The 15,882-nt window shown below is 37.2% G+C and overlaps 1 long non-coding RNA gene across 1 annotated transcript; it reads left to right on the top strand.

Moving 5' to 3' along the window:
• The first annotated feature begins 7,511 nt into the window (after positions 1 to 7,511).
• Positions 7,512 to 14,195, top strand: LOC110795300 (uncharacterized). Its single transcript, XR_002535215.2, has 4 exons — positions 7,512 to 7,791; positions 9,534 to 9,635; positions 10,895 to 10,944; positions 13,899 to 14,195. It is a non-coding gene; the product is annotated as an uncharacterized lncRNA (long non-coding RNA).
• The last annotated feature ends 1,687 nt before the right edge of the window (positions 14,196 to 15,882 follow it).

Genomic DNA, 15,882 nt, shown 5'->3' with positions numbered 1-15,882 from the left:
AATATTTCCGTTTCCGGAATTATTTTCCGATTCCGATAATATTTCCGATTGTGACAATATTTCCGTTTCCGGCAATATTTCCGATTCTGGCAATATTTCCATTTCCGATAATATTTTCCGATACGTACCATGTTTCCGTTTCCGGCAACATCTACGACTTGGATAATATTTATATTTCCGATACGATCCATATTTCCGTTTCCGGCAATATCATCGTTTCTGGAGTATTCATTTCTTGCCTGTGACGATCTCAGCTCCCACTGAAACCAAGATCCGTCGATTCCGAATATCCATAGATGGAGTATTTAATGCCATTAAATACTTGATCCGTTTACGTACTATTTGTGTGACCCTACGGGTTCAGTCAAGAGTAAGTTGTGGATTAATATCATTAATTCCACTTGAACTGAAGCGGCCTCTAGCTAGGCATTCAGCTCACTTGATCTCACTGAATTATTAACTTGTTAATTAATACTGACCCGCATTTATTAGACTTAACATAGAATGTTGTTGGGTTATGATACATATGACAATTCATAAATCATGCGGAAAAACCATTTAGCCAGGAATACATATTATTTACACATAATCATATAGCATAGTTTAGATGCATACTCTTTGTTGCGTGCCTTCCCTAGCTGCGCCCGAACCGAACAAGAACAAGTCTTTAGGACTCCAAGTGTCGTCCCTCCGTAGATAGTCCACAGCACGTCCGGATCCGGCTTAAGATTGACCAACTAGAATCGCCCTTAAGGTACTAAAGATTTTCGGCACATATAGTCAAGAAATGTGTCTGAATTTTCTCTCAAAAACTCACTTTGAATACTTGAATAATCTATGAAAATATGTGACCCTAGGCACTTATTTATAGAGTTATGGAAAGGGTTTTGGAATCCTATTAGGATACTAATTTATTTAATTATAACCCTACTAGGACTCTAATTAAATAATAATTATCTAATAGTTTTAGGATTTAATCACACTTCGAATCCTGATTGCTTCAGGATTCCCGCACAAGCATTGCACGAGCACCGTACACCCGCGCAAGCCTTGCGGCCCACGCTAGGCGCACAGCGCTCGGCCCATTGCTGTGCTCCGCGCGCGCGCCCAAGGCCTTGGCTGGGCCTGGGCCTGGTCGAGGCTTGGCGTGCGCTGGTGTGCGTTGGCTCGCTGGGCGACGGCCTGGCTTCGTGCTGGGCCTTCGTCTAGCGGGCCTCGTCCGATGCTAATTCGTACGATACGCTTCCGATTAAATTCCCGATTCCGGAATTCATTTCCGATACGAACAATATTTAATATTTCCGATTCCGGAATCAATTTCCGTTTCGAACAAATATTTAATATTTCCGTTTCCGGAATTATTTTCCGATTCCGATAATATTTCCGATTCTAACAATATTTCCGTTTCCGGCAATATTTCCGATTCTGGCAATATTTCCATTTCCGATAATATTTTCCGATACGTACCATGTTTCCGTTTCCGGCAACATCTACGACTTGGATAATATTTATATTTCCGATACGATCCATATTTCCGTTTCCGGCAATATCATCGTTTCCGGAGTATTCATTTCTTGCCTGTGACGATCTCAGCTCCCACTGAAACCAAGATCCGTCGATTCCGAATATCCATAGATGGAGTATTTAATGCCATTAAATACTTGATCCGTTTACGTACTATTTGTGTGACCCTACGGTTCAGTCAAGAGTAAGCTGTGGATTAATATCATTAATTCCACTTGAACTGAAGCGGCCTCTAGCTAGGCATTCAGCTCACTTGATCTCACTGAATTATTAACTTGTTAATTAATACTGAACCGCATTTATTAGACTTAACATAGAATGCATACTTGGACCAAGGGCATTATTTCCTTCAAATTCATACTTGGACCAAGGGCATTATTTCCTTCACCTTGCCCCTTTAGGACCAATAAGTAACACCTCGCTGAGCGAAAACTATTACTAGATTGATGTAAAGGATATCCAAGCAAGTGTATATTTTGGCATGGCACCTTTTAACTCAATTTTTAAGTTTGGAACTTAAGGCTCTTACTATGTTGGTTAGATTTTAAGTGAACTAAAATCCTTAATCATGCAACATAATCAAGCTTATGATCTCATGCATTTTAAGACATATTTAAAAGCAATAAATAACTTAAAACATGCATAAGATAAATGTGATCTAGTATGGCCCGACTTCATCTTGAAGCTTTAACTTCAAAGTCCGTCTTGAAAATTTCCGTGGGAGGCACCATTTTCTTCAAATAGGATAAGCTATAATTAAAACTAATTACAACTATTTGATGGTACGCATACCATATTTGAATTGAAAAACAACTTTGGTACTTTAGACCAATTACATTCAAATTAATGGTACGCAGACCATATTTTCTATCCTATTTGGGCCATACTAGTCACTTCATAACCTGCAAAACACTACATATACAATATATACCATTCACCCATTCATTATCATGAATGGCCCACATAGCTGGTTAGTAAAACACATTATGCATCACGTAAACATTTGCAGCAATTAATCAAGGGCACCAATAATCTACCAATTATTCAGTCCTTATTAATTCTAATCAAGTTGTTTTAACCTTAAGGATTTGTAGACCTAATCAAGAGTTTATGACTAAAAAGGGCTCCCACTCAAACCAATAAATTCATATGCTTTACTAATTTTAAACATAAAAATGTATTTCTAGTCTAACCGGAAACATACAAATTTAATTAAAATTTAAAGCTCATATAAATTTATAATTGAATCCAAAAAGTTTAATTTAATTTCAGTCGTATTTAAATTAATTCATGATTTTAATTTTAGTAAAATAATTAGAATAAATAAAATTTATTATAATTACAATATTCAAAATTAAAATCCAAGAAAATAATTTAAATTATTAATTTTAAAATTAATTAAAATTACGTAAACTGAAAATTTCAAATTAAAATTTCAAAACGATCTAATCGCAACGCAAACAATCTACGCATCGCACGCCCATGGGCCACACGCACACAGCCATCGCTGCCCATGTGCGCGCAGCCCATGCGCTGCGTCGTATAGCTGCTGCTTCTACCCTTCGCAAGCCATCGCACGAGTTGGTGCTCGCTGCGCGCGCGCCAGTGCGCGAGCCATCGCTCGCTGTGCGCGCTCGCCAGCGCTCGATGTGCGCTCTCGCCAGCGCTCGCTGTGCGCGCTCGCCAGCGCTCGCTTGTGCGAGCTCGCCAGCGCTCGCTTGATGCGAGCCAGCGCTCGCTTGTGCGAGCCAGCGCTCGCTTGTGCGAGCCAGTGCTCGCTGCGCGAGGCATCGACGCTGGGCGCAGCATTCGTGGCACGCGAGCTTGCGCTCGCTGCGCGCGAGGCTACGCGCGCTTGCGCGAGGCAGTGCGCGTTGTGGCGCAGCTCGCTTGCTGCCCACACGCGACTGTCGTGCCTTGCCTTCGCCCATGCCCATTCGTCCATTGCTCGTAGCCCACGACACAAAGCAGGGCTGCTGCCTTGTGCTCGTGCACCATGCCCTTGCTCATTGCATTCGTGCCGCATGGGCGACGAGCTCCCTTGCTCGTCGTCGCATGCCCGCACTATACAACACCCCTTAAGGGTAACACGTAGCGTCCATTGCTTTGTGCGTGCAAGTTATATGAACGAATCGCATAAAATTTAAAAAATTTATATTTAAAATTAATGACAAATTAATAAATTAATATTAATTTCATAATTTTAGGGCGAAAAATCGAAAATTTATTATTCAATTGATTTCCGATTAACATGGATTCAAGTCTAGGTCATAAAAATTTAAAATTTATCATAAATTTACAATTTTTATGGTGGTTTTTAATCATAGGTATCTAATTAAATTATAATTAATTATGAAAATCAAATTAATTCTAAATTATTCTAATTTTCAACAAATTAATCATAATTACAAATTAGATTGCATAATTAACAAGGCTAGGCATTCAAACTTGTTAAACATATACAGTAGGTCAATCAAAAATTCAAGATTTATCAACAAGAATCGCAAATATTTAATTTAACATCTTAAATTTACGAAATTTTGCATTCGAAAAACCAAAACCTTCGAAAAGTAATAGTTAGGCTTCGAATTTGAGAAATCTGGGTTCGGCAGAAAATTACTATTTTTGTCAAAATTTTAGAATGCCTTTTACATGCGGAATTGACACAAAAATCACTCGATTTGGATGAGTAACGAAGAAACTGCCGAAAAACTGCGTACGTATAATTAAATAAACGCAATTTGCAATTAATTAACAATTACGAAAATTAATCACCCCTTTTAATTCTTGCAAATTTGTAATATTTAACCATGTTCATGCAATTTAGATTATGAAAATAATAAGAGGCTCGTGATACCACTGTTAGGTTATGATACATATGACAATTCATAAATCATGCGGAAAAACCATTTAGCCAGGAATACATATTATTTACACATAATCATATAGCATAGTTTAGATGCATACTCTTTGTTGCGTGCCCTCCCTAGTTGCGCCCGAACCGAACAAGAACAAGTCTTTAGGACTCCAAGTGTCGTCCCTCCGTAGATAGTCCACAGCACGTCCAGATCCGCCTTAAGATTTACCAACTAGAATCGCCCTTAAGGTACTAAAAATTTCGGCACTTTTGAGCAAGGAATGTGTCTGAATTTTTCTCTCAAAAACTCACTTTGAATACTTGAAAACTCGTTATAAATTGTGAACCCAGGCCACATATATATAGGGGTATGGAAATAGAATTGGAATCCTATTAGGATACGAATTAATTAAATTAGAATCCTAATGAAACTCTTATTTAATTAATTTATCAAATAGAATTAGGAATTTAATCATTAAACGAATCCTGTACGTTTTAGGTTTCGTATGTGAACACAAACACCCACGCACGCACAGCAGCCCACGAGGGGCGCCATGCGCGCGCGCGCACAGCCCGAGCATCGCAGCCCACGACTGCCGCAGCCTTGGGCGCGCGCTGGGCCTGCCTTGCGGTGGGCCTGGCGCAGCCTTGGGCTGGAGTGTTGTGGCGCGCGTTTCCCTTGCTGGACGTGGGCCTGGCTTCGTGCTGGGCCTTCGTCTAGCAAGCTCGTCCGATGCTAATTCGTACGACGCGCTTCCGATTAATTTTCCGATTCCGGAATTCATTTCCGATACGAACAATATTTAACATTTCCGATTCCGGAATTAATTTCCGTTTCGAACAAATATTTAATATTTCCGTTTCCGGAATTATTTTCCGATTCCGATAATATTTCCGATTCAGACAATATTTCCGTTTCCGGCAATATTTCCGATTCCGGCAATATTTCTATTTCCGATAATATATCCCGATACGTACCATGTTTCCGTTTCCGGCAACATCTACGACTTGGATAATATTTATATTTCCGATACGATCCATATTTCCGTTTCCGGCAATATCATCGTTTCCGGAGTATTCATTTCTTGCCTGTGACGATCTCAGCTCCCACTGAAACCAAGATCCGTCGATTCCGAATATCCATAGATGGAGTATTTAATGCCATTAAATACTTGATCCGTTTACGTACTATTTGTGTGACCCTACGGGTTCAGTCAAGAGTAAGCTGTGGATTAATATCATTAATTCCACTTGAACTGAAGCGGCCTCTAGCTAGGCATTCAGCTCACTTGATCTCACTGAATTATTAACTTGTTAATTAATACTGAACCGCATATATTAGACTTATCATTGAATGCATACTTGGACCAAGGGCATTATTTCCTTCAATTACTTCTACAATACATCTGAGAACAATGTGTTTGTTGCTCGAGATGGTATCTTTTTGGAAAGAGATCACATTTCCAAAATGACAAGTGGGAGAAAAGTATACCTCGAAGAAATTCGAGTCGAACAACAAATTCTAGAGAATGCTCAAGATGACATTCAGGTTGAAACTCAGAGATCTTTAGAAGTATTTGGTGAGAATCAAGAACCATCTAGAAATGTAACCCCACGTAAATCGCAGAGATATAGGTCTCAACCGGAAAGGTACTTAGGTAATTTGACGAACGAGAGCCATGAAGTTCTATTGCTTGAAAGCGATGAACCTGCGACTTACAAACAAGCTATGACGAGCCATAGCTCCAAGCAATGGCAAGAAGCCATGCAATCTGAATTAGACTCCATGTCTAAAAACCAAGTTTGGGATTTGGTCGATTTGCCAGATGGCTACCAAGCCATAGGAAGCAAATGGGTTTTCAAACTGAAAAAGGACAAAGATGGGAAACTAGAAGTTTTCAAAGCTAGATTGGTTGCAAAAGGTTACAGGCAAGTCCACGGTGTGGATTACGATGAAACCTTTTCACCAGTTGCAATGCTAAAGTTTATTCGGAAAATGTTAGCAATCGCTGCATATTACGATTACGAAATATGGCAGATGGATGTCAAAACCGCTTTCTTAAACGGCGTTTTAACAGAAACTGTGTTTATGACACAACCTGAGGTTTTTGAGGATCCAAAGAATGCTAAAAAGGTATGCAAGCTTAAGAAATCCATTTATGGATTGAAGCAAGCATCAAGGAGCTGGAATATACGTTTTGATGAAGCAGTCAATGACTTTGGCTTCGTCAAGAACGCAGACGAATCTTGTGTATATAAGAAGGTCAGTGGGAGCAAAACTGCTTTGCTAGTATTATATGTCGAGGACATACTACTTATCGGAAATGACATTCCTATGTTGAACTCTGTCAAGATTTGGTTTGGGAAATGTTTTTCAACGAAGGATCTAGGAGAAGCACAGTACATACTGGGCATCAAGATTTACAGAGATAGATCTAAAAGGATGATTGGACTTAGTCAAAGCACTTATATCAATAAGGTGCTTGAAAGGTTCAATATGGCAGACTCCAAGCGAGGCTACCTACCCATATCTTATGGAATGACTCTAAGCAAGACTCAGTGCCCAAAAACACTGGATGAGAATAGACGAATGAGTGGGATTCCATATGCATCATTGATTGGTTCAATAATGTATGCTATGATATGTACACGCCCAGATGTTGCGTACGCACTCAGTGCTACGAGCAGATACCAGTCAGACCCAGGAAAGGCACATTGGACTGCTGCTAAGAATATTCTGAAGTACTTGAAAAGGCAGAAAGATGATTTCCTGGTATATGGTGGAGATGATGAATTAATTGTTAAAGGTTATACGGACGCAAGTTTCCAAACTGACAAGGATGATTTCAGATCACAATCTGGGTTTGTCTTTTGCCTCAACGGAGGTGCAATAAGCTGGAAAAGTGCTAAACAGAGCACCATTGCGAATTCTACAACTGAAGCGGAGTACATTGTTGCACATGAAGTAACAAAGGAAGCTATTTGGCTAAGGAAGTTCATAGGTGAACTTGGTGTAGTCCCCTCCATTAAACCGTCAAAGGTGGCTAGTTAAAGGTGACCCTTATTTAACAAGGGCATCCTTTGGCTAACAAAAATTAAAACAAAAATAAATTAGAAAATTTTTTCCTTTCTAATTCCTAGGAAGCGCATCTTTTGAGTTTTTTCGCTGCTTCCCCCTTTGTTGCTGGTGCTCACCTTTGTTCTTGCTGCTCCCGCGCGCTACTCTCTTCTCCATCTTCTCTTCTCTGCCCACTCCACTTTCTCTTCATTTCACAGTTAAACACTCGCACCAATCTCGCAATTATCTCCACTCCACCGGCGACGACCTCGACAAGAAGAACCACCATTGCGCAATTGTCTCCACTCGACCGGCAATGACTTCAATTGATTTCGATTTGGGGTTTTAATTGGTATGAGCTTATTCAAATTTCTCTCCTCAAGTTCCGAATTTTTGGTTTCTTCGAAATTTGTGATTTTTGTTTGATATTTTTTTCTGTTTTCTGCGATTTTTTTGTGCAAATTGCTGCGAATTACTTCAATTTATTATGCAATTTAAGATGATAATTATTGTGCGAATGTGCTGAGTTATTCCTCGAATTTTTTTGTGAAATTGTACGAATAGAGTTTTGCGATTTTGTTGCAAATGTTTCTGAATTTGAATAGGAATTTCTAGGGTTTAAAGAGGGTTTAATTGGGTTTTTTTGAGGATTTTGGTTGTTGTGATTGCTGTTTTTTTATGGTTTAATTGGTTTTAATCGGGTTCATCGTTTTGAAATGGGTTGTTCAGTTGATACTTGATATGCCTTGTGTAATTAGCTTCAACTGGTATTCTTTTTAATTTTTAATATCTGATGGATGTTGTTGGAACTGAGTACTTCATTTTTTGAATTAGTATTCATGACATAGATTCCAGTTGAGTATAAAACTATACACTGTAATTGCTGAATGAACGTCTGTCAGTTTGATGGTAATTTCTTACTAATTTCTACTTGTTTACACTGGTCAAGTGGATTCTATTCTCTATCTGTGGTATTTACAGTTGATAAAAAAAATTTAAACATGAATGTTAAGCTCCATAATCCTCAAAGAATGGCAGGCATATTGTCAGGTAATCTGTTGTTGCTGACTTGCTGCTGTATTTTTTTGATGTTGTTGCTGTTGTATTTTACTTGTTTAAGTTGATTTGGAAGAAAATTAGGTCATGTAGCTTTATGTTAGATGAAGAAAATGCTAATATTACAGGAACAATCAAAGGGGATTTATGTTCTTACACTACAACAAAAATAGCCTCTAGCGGCATTTATTTTAGCTAAGGCGGCATATATGTAAGTCGCTAGAAAACCCAACAGAGAATACTTGATCATCAATATACACAACACATTTGAGAACGTTGAGCCCTTGATTAGAGACTAATGTCTACTGTCTAGCATGTAGTTGATTAGTTTAAACAGTCCCAAAAAACAGATTGCAGAAAAAGAATGTCCATAGTAAGTATATTCTTCAGTGTGGAGTATGAACACAGCTTGACTCAATTCAATGAACTATGAGTACAGATTGCTGACTCATTGGGCTGTTAACACCCAGTACGGGTTTTGAATGGGATTGCTTTAACTTTTCCGGTCGAGCTCTGAACTTTACAAAGATGGCCCAACTCATATGAAGCTTAAAAAAAAGCTCCAGGGGACTGCTTCATATCAGCCTGATTTCTACTTTATCACGAATTTATGACTTACCAATAGAACTATACTACTATTAAATATGGATGTAATTGACCCTAATTGTCTATTGTCATAATGTGGTAAGAGTTGAGATAGGGGGTAGTATAATAAGTAACGAACCTGGCCCAAATCAGTCCAATAATGGCATTGAATCAGCTCCAGCTAAACTGGTGTTGCTTATGAACGAACCAGACTTACTCTAAGTAAACTGAGCTTAAATATCCCAATATGTGGCCACCTCTATCACCACCGTGTCTTCTCTTTACGCCATGTTTGTATCAGCAGATGCATATACACAGAACTTCAAGCCTTCTAAAGTCCCCAGTAGTCCCAACATTTGACCTGCAAGCCACCAGATAGCCTGAGAATAATTAAGTTTTTCAGTTTGGATGAATGAGATTTGTATCATGTCTAATACCCTGATTTGTATGTAGCTTGTTACTCCTTCCTGCAAGCTTCTGCTTCTACTCACCCACCATCCTTCTTAGCTCGCTACGCGCTCCTGGTTATGCTCATCAAATACCGAATTACCCAAGGTTTGATTAAATATTTCTTTTTTAATTACCATGCCCATTCTAGACATATAGTTTGTTTAGAGTTTATTTGTTTAATTACCTTTTTTATGAGTTACTTAGTTTGTTAGTTTGCGAGCTAAGAATGAAGGTTTAAGTGTGATTCAACCACAAAGGTTTAGGAAGCTTTCATAGTAATTAAGAGTTGTTGGTAATGTGAGTATTCAAGAGTTTAAGACCGACCTACTTAGTAAAGGCTTTCGCATGCTTTGTTTTTATCAAGATTAGCAATTCCATGTTCTTCTATCAATACACTTATTTTTTGACCCATATGGTCCTTTTAAAGGGGAGAAACTCCATCTGAATGATATGAGGGTTTTCGTCAAACTAGTCCTACGACTTATATTGACTAATATGTCACAGTCAATGCTTAAAAATGATATGCATCATGTCCATGTGAATGTTTGAACTTTGTAGATTTAAGGACCCATATATGCTTCGGTTTTAGTCATTTCAATTAGGTGATTTACTGACTATTTGACTCGTTTTCCCTATAACGAAGTAATATTATGATAATTTCCTTTTCTCTACTATGAGAACCATGATAATTTCCTTTTCTCTAGTATGAGAACCACAATAACAGCTGGAACTGTGGGGATGTATGCAATCATGTGCACTTTTTTACACATGATTCCCTTATATTTCTCGGGTAGCTACAAAAGCTAATTTTTAAAATCTTAACTAGATGATGAATTAGTTTGTAGAAATACACTGCATGAAATGGTTACTGTATGGCCTTTGGTTCAGTTCAACCATTTGATATAGCATCCACACATGTGCCCATTGTGGGATCCATATTTTTAGGGGTGATGGTTATGAAAGAAACTTGAATGGTTTAAGGTATGAGTATAGTGTAGACCTCTCTTGTCCTAGTTTAGTTGTAGTTGAGATGATAACACCGAATATGTCTTTTGATAATGTAATTTCTCTGTACCCCCAGTTCTCCTATACTCATATAAATCTCATGAGAATAAGACTATGCGAGCTGCTTCTTCATGTCCCCCCCGGTTCGTCATGAAGCTTTCTTTTTCTGTAGTACGTCTCCATGTTGTTTAAGTAGAACTAAGCTGTGTGCCTCTTTCACATCAATATTCTGCTTGTGCACCTTTGTTTAAGTAGAATTTTTCTTTCTTGTGCACCTTTTTATTAAGATCTAGACATTCACCTTAGTTCTGTTATGATGCTTCTGAGAGCTTTTCCTTATATATTTTCTTTCCATGTAGCGCGATGACCACATCATTTGCACAGCCTTCTGGAATTTCTCTATCTCCAGGTACTGTGTTAAATGTACTTGCTATTCTTATGATTGAAGTATTTCATTGTTTAAAATAAATATTAGAGGCTCACTACCTTATTATATGATGTATCTAAGATATGAAAGAGGCGTATATTGCGGATACTGAGAGTAGCAAGAAACACTCTAGAAAACAAATTAAATAATTTTGGTTATGAAGGACAAGCAAAAAACAAATTAGTTATAACCGGCAGCAGAATAACTAGTTTGCAGCAGAAACTAGAAAACCCACAACATTGACCATCCCTCCTACTACATGCAATTGATGCGCCAAACACATACAAGCAACAACTACGCAACACACTAATTAATGACCTATACATACTACACACTCTAGAAAATCTCGAACAAGCGTTGCATGCGTTCGGGATGTTAATCTGATAGAATTTCAGAAAAGTTCAGTCTCTGTGAAGTAATTTTATATTGTAGGCTCCTCAAACACAGTAGAATTACAGTTCCTTGCACCTTTAGTTGAAGACGAAGCTTAACAGAAAGCTATAAATGCAGGCCAAGTTCAAAACTTTATGAAACTCCTCCCTAGTACATAAGTGGAACTTGAAAATTAAAGAAAAGAAGGAGCCAGTTAAACAAATAGCAATGCAAAACTTGACAAAAAAGGTAGTAACTAAAGAGAATGATATGACAGTAAACATGCAAAAAGATTAAGCATATGTTCGACAATTTGAAGAACAAAAACTTGTAATTCGCAGTAAAGCCATATATGGGACATGTACTCCCTTCAAATAGAATATCACCTAAATATATCTGGAATGATAATTTAAGTGCATAAAAGTCCTACTAAAAATATTCAGCACATAAATCTGAGCATGAACAATGGAAGTAAATAACAGACATATTTTGAGCCTGACTATTTGGGCTTCGGCCTCGTAGTCTTGCTTTGTTTTTAAGTTCATTTCTTTTAATATAAGTTTGACTATTTTCTCTGTGTGCTTATGGTTGAAATGTTTAGAATTTGGACTATATATGTCATTTTGGGCCATATATGACCTATATCGAGCCAAATGAGCCTTAGCTGTGCATAGATAACTTGAAATGAATCTTAGAAACATCTAACTAAGCATATGACGCATAAAAAAGGTTTAGAATTTGGACTTAGGTTCATTTGTTTAGATTTGGGATCGAAAATGCCATTTTTGGCCATAAATGACCTATATCGACCCAAATGACCCTTGGACGTGCGTAATGAACTTGAAATGAGTCTTATAATCATATAACTAATCATAAAAATCATGAAAAACGTTTAGAATTTGGACTTAGGTTTGTTTGTTGGTAGTTGGGATCGAAAATGCCATTTTTGGCCATAAATGACCTATATCGACCCAAATGACCCATAGGCATGGATAACGAACAAGAAATGAGTCTTATAATCATATAACTAATCATATGAATCATGAAAACGTTTAGAATATGGAAATAGGTTCGTTTGTTGGTAATTGGGATTGGAAATGCCATTTTTGGCCATAAATGACCTATATCGACCCAAATGACCCTTAGGCGTGCATAACGAACTTGAAATGAGTCTTATAATCATATAACTAATAATATAAATCATGAAAAAGGTTTAGAATGTGGATATAAGTTCGTTTGTTGGTAGTTGGGATCGAAAATGCCATTTTTGGCCATAAATGACCTATATCGACCCAAATGACCCTTAGGCGTGCATAACGAACTTGAAATGAGTCTTATAATCATATGACTAATCATATAAATCATGAAAAACGTTTAGAATATGGAAATAGGTTCGTTTGTTGGTAGTTGGGTTCGAAAATGCCATTTTTTACCGTAAATGAACTATATCGACCCAAATGACCCATAGGCGTGCATAACGAATTTAAAATGAGTCTTATAAACATATAACTAATCATATGAATCATGAAAAACGTTTAGAATATGGCAATAGGTTCGTTTGTTGGTAGTTGAGATTGAAAATGCCATTTTTGGCCATAAATGACCTATATCGACCCAAATGACGCTTAGGCGTGCATAACGAACTTGAAATGAGTCTTATAAACATATAACTAATCATATGAATCACTAAAAATGGTTAGAATGTGGAAAGAGGTTCGTTTGTTGGTAGTTGGGATCGAAAATTTCATTTTTGGCCATAAATGACCTATAACGACCCAAAAGACCCATAGGCGTGCATAATGAACTTAAAATGAGTCTTATAAACATATAACTAATCATATGAATCATGAAAAACGTTTAGAATGTGGATATAGGTTCGTTTGTTAGTAGTTGGGATCGAAAATGACATTTTTGGCCATATATGACCTATATCGACCAAAATGACCCTTAGGCTTGCATAACGAACTTGAAATGAGTTTGATAAACACATAACTAATCATATGAATCATGAAAAAGGGTTAGAATGTGGAAATAGGTTTGTTTGTTGGTAGTTGGTATCAAAAATGACATTTTTGGCCATAAATGGCCTATATCGACCCAAATGACCTTTGGGCTTGCATAACGAACTTGAAATAAGTTTCATAAACATATAAATAATCATATGAATCATGAAAAAGGGTTAGAATGTGGAAATAGGTTTGTTTGTTGGTAGTTGGGATCGAAAATGCCATTTTTGGCCATAAATGACCTATATCAACCCAAATGACCCATAAGCGTGCATAACGAACTTGAAATGAGTCTTATAAACATATAACTAATCATATAGATCATGAAAAAGATTTAGAAAATGTACTTAGTTTCATTTGTTGATATTTGGGATCGAAAATTCCATTTTTGGCCAAATATGATCTATATCGAGCTAAGTGAGCCTTAAATGTGCATAAAGAACTTGAAATGAATCTTAGTACACTCAGAAAGTTGTTTTCGCGACCAATATAATTTCTGTTTTCGCATATGAAACTTAATTTAATTTATTAGATTGCATGTACGTTGTTCTTTTAAAGGTTTTCACAACTCCAAGGGAGGGGCCGTTTACCAAAGAGGAGTTGGATGAAGTTCGAGACAAGTGCGCTACTTACTTCAACGATTGTGAATTTCCCTCAGTGTAATAAATAGAGCAGGCTTGTAGTTATCCGTGATTCTTACATTATTTTGTTATTTATCGATTTAATTAATTACATTTGAATTAATTCGGTATTATTATTGGAAATTTGAAATTTATATCATTTTGAGGAATGTCAAGATGATGTTTGGTGAAACAGTATTCTATAAATTATAATGCAGAATTTTATATTGCAAAATATCAGGAATTATATTGCAGATTTTTTTTTTTTTTAAAAAAAAAACTAAAAAGTTGCCCTTTTTTGCAACAAGAGCAACTTATGTGAAGCTTATAAGTTGCCCTTGTTTCAAACAAGAGCAACTTATGTGAAGCTTATAAGTTGCCCTTGTATGCAACAAGGGCAACTTATAAGTTTCACATAAGTTGCCCTTGTTGCAAACAAGGGCAACTTATAAGATTATAAGTTGCCCTTGTTAAGGGCAACCTTTGATAATTTCACAAAAGTGACCCCCCATATGTTGCCCTTATAATTGGCAACTTATAAGCCTATTTTAAGGGCAACGTATGATGTTTTTTCCTCTAGTGATTAAAGGACCAATAGCTCTATATTGTGACAATAACGGAGCTATTGCACAGGAAAAGGAGCCTAGACACCACCAGAGAGTCAAGCATGTACTTCGTAGATTTCACCTTCTACGAGATTTCGTTGAAAGAAAAGAAGTCGAGATAAGAAAGATTGGAACTGACGACAACATCTCAGATCCATTAATTACTAAACCTCTGCCGTAAGCGAAGCACAACTCGCGCGCTGCAGCTATGGGAATCAAGCATGATGGAGAATGGCTTTGATGCCCTTAATTAATGTTTTTAAGTTTTAGAGTTTAATACTTTGTAAAATGTTATTGGTTAACCATTCATATATATGAATAGAATTCATTTTCCATTTAATTTGTGGTTTATTAAATGATGAGCCCTTCAATTTGACGATATATTCAAGATAGACTATCAGGACCAGTCATGTGACTAAGAAATGTCTATCAAGTGAACTTGAATGTCAAAAGTTGGAAAAGGTCCCTGGTCGGAGTTTTCTACAAAGATGGACGCATAAAACGCTAGACGACTAGAATGCAAGATGACTAGTAGTTCTGTTTCTTGAACTATGTGGACATGGCAATGTCGTAATCATTTGCATAGATACTTACTTTGAGAAGACTAGTATTGGAAAGACCTATGAAACTTTACTGTAAGAGATGAAAATATATCATAAGTAAATTTCATTACCTTATTAGACAATAATCCTCAATACTTGAGTGATTCGAGATTACTTGTTTGAGAACTGGTTGCTTTGACGTTGTCAACCGTCGCACCGTAAAAGGAGGCTATAACGGCAACGTTGGGGTAATCACCTATCAAACGAAGTCTAACCTCAAGATCACAAGATTAGGATTGTCCTCCCATAAATCGGGATGAGATGCTGAAAGTTGTACAAGGCCACTAGGAGAGCTAGAAACTATAAAATGCATGGCCGTGCTCAGATGAATCATAGCCTATGATTATCTGTTTATTTGATCAGTTGATCAGTTGGACATAATAAGGATGACTACTCTTACCTTAGGTTCATGAGCAAGCATCAAGCGACAAAGGAATTAGGAAATGCACACTTGTCCCAAAGGCCAAGTGGGCGACTGAAGGAAATAATGCCCTTGGTCCAAGTATGCATTCAATGCTAAGTCTAATAAATGCGGGTTAGTATTAATTAATTATGCAAGTTAATAATTCAGTGAGATTAAGTGAGCTGAATGCCTAGCTAGAGGCCGCTTCAGTTCGAGTGGAATTAATAATATTAATCCACAACTTACTCTTGACTGAACCCGTAGGGTCACACAAATAGTACGTGAACGGATCAAGTATTTAAGTGAATTAAA

Source organism: Spinacia oleracea, chromosome 3 (assembly GCF_020520425.1).
Source record: "Spinacia oleracea cultivar Varoflay chromosome 3, BTI_SOV_V1, whole genome shotgun sequence".
Taxonomy (NCBI): domain Eukaryota; kingdom Viridiplantae; phylum Streptophyta; class Magnoliopsida; order Caryophyllales; family Amaranthaceae; genus Spinacia; species Spinacia oleracea.
Note: the sequence above shows the minus strand (reverse complement) of the source record. Positions and strands in the feature narration are given on the sequence as shown.